This window comes from Tupaia chinensis, unplaced genomic scaffold, assembly GCF_000334495.1.
Source record: "Tupaia chinensis unplaced genomic scaffold, TupChi_1.0 Scaffold000037_20, whole genome shotgun sequence".
Classification (NCBI taxonomy): Eukaryota; Metazoa; Chordata; class Mammalia; order Scandentia; family Tupaiidae; genus Tupaia; species Tupaia belangeri.
Genome location: NW_006159479.1, coordinates 616128 through 618222, shown reverse-complemented (window position 1 = coordinate 618222; position 2095 = coordinate 616128).

Sequence of the window (2095 nt, the reverse complement as noted above, 5' to 3'; positions counted from 1 at the left end):
TCAGTGCCTTAAATTGGATCTAGGGAGAATTCTTAAAATGTTCCTGCTATGGACAGGGGCTCCCCACAGTAAGACAGCCGTCTACAGTAGTGTAAAATATTGAACATTTCAAAGTTTTTGATGAAATCTGAAAACATCCAAAATTTATCCTAATCAGACTTACAGATCTGTAGCTAATTCTTGATGAAAGAGTTGCCATAGGATCTTGAGTCATGGCAAAACTGAAATTTAGGGAAAAAAACAAAGAGCATTAATGTATGCCTGCCCAGTCGTTTGAACTGATTTATTTAAAGCATGTTGAACACAGGAGGGATGTTGTGAGGACTTGGTTTGGAGAAGAAAATGGAGGCAGCTGCCAAAGCCTTCGATAATTATAAGAGTATCCGAAATGAGAATTGCCACAAGGTGGAATGATTGGATGGTGTGTTTTCCACAACTCAACGGAAGTGGTATAGACATAGAATAGACATTGATCTTGACACGTGGAATACAAGAGTATGAGTAGTGTTCATTAACAATGATGATGCAGATAGCTAATGTTTATTGATGACTTTCTTTGTGTATGCCAGGGACACCTCCTTTAATAAACCACTCAGCATGACTTTGATTCATTTGTCTCAGTAACCCTATAAGACATTAACTTCATTTTATAGATAAAGAAACTGAGGTAGAGAGGCACTGATAAAATTCCCAAAATATCATGAAAGTTTACACTTGGGGGATTCAAACTGACCAGGCTGAATCCAGAGCAGATTTTCCAATTACTTCATTGTGCCATCAAGGGTAGTACACTAATTTGTGCAGTTATGTATGTACTTGGCATGTGTTCAGTAATTTACATGGTTTATAGTTATCTTAGAGGAAAACTGTACAGTAGGATTTTGATACTTTCTCATTTTGTGGTGACCAAGTTTTTATATATTTTATATAAGCATTAATCTAGAGCACTGGTCCTTAAAAGTGTGGTTCATGGACTAGCAACATAAAACATTGACATCATCCAATATTTTGTAGAAATACAATTTTTTTAAAAAAAATTTGATACACAGAGCATATGTGAGAGAGAGAGACAGTAAGAGAGAGAAACTGAGAAAGCAAGCCACCAGGTTTGGGACTCGAACCATGGTAGACCATGTAGGGAGTACAACACCTTAACCACCACACTACCTGCTGGCCCTAGAAATATGAATTTTTGCCTTGCCCCAAACCTGCTGCTGGAGGAACTCTGGGAATGGAGCCCAGCAGTTATTTCAACAAACCAGGCTGTTGTGATACATGCTCAAGTTTGACAACAGTGCAAAGTGTAGTGTGGAAAGGTGAATGGGAGTTTGAAGTAGACACTGGAGTGGTACTGAGATTGTCAGTGTTTTTAGGATCGCATTCTGATCATTCATATTTGGCAGGAAATTATTTGCATTTATTTATACTTTACTTGACTACAATTTAGTATGTTGACACTGGGCACAAGTGGTAGCCCACATATTAATGGATTGTAATTTGATGACTCAAAATGCCTGGTGGTCCATTAGTACTGTTATTTTCTTTCCTTTAAAAAAATATTTGTATAGGACCAGCAGTTGGTGTAATGGCTATGTCACTGGACTCCCATGTAGTTGTCCGTGGTTCGAGTCCTGGACCCTGTGGCTTAAACCCAAGCTGGGTGCGTGTGTGTGCGTACCCAAGATCCCGAGAGGAGACTGGAGGGGAAGGGATTGCAGCGTGGCCATCCACCTCTGGGGGGAGGGGGTGATTTCTCGCTTTCTTTCTCTCTTTGTTTGTCTTTCTGGCGAGCGCATGCACCCTATAGCAAAATCCTCTCCAAAAAAAAAAAACTGTATGATATATGGTTATACAAATATAGGTATCATAGGTACACATTTTAAAGCAATAACAAAACATATCCACGGGTCCAAAACTAGAATATTGCCAGTACCCTGAAAAGCTATCCTCTTTCCTATTCTATTTTTTATTCTGAAATATATAGGTTAATTTTGCTTGTTTTAAAGTAATATGAACAGTTTTTTATTTACTTTGTCCATCTATAATTATATCTGAATTCATTAATTTAGCTATGGTTCATTCATCTTCATTGCTC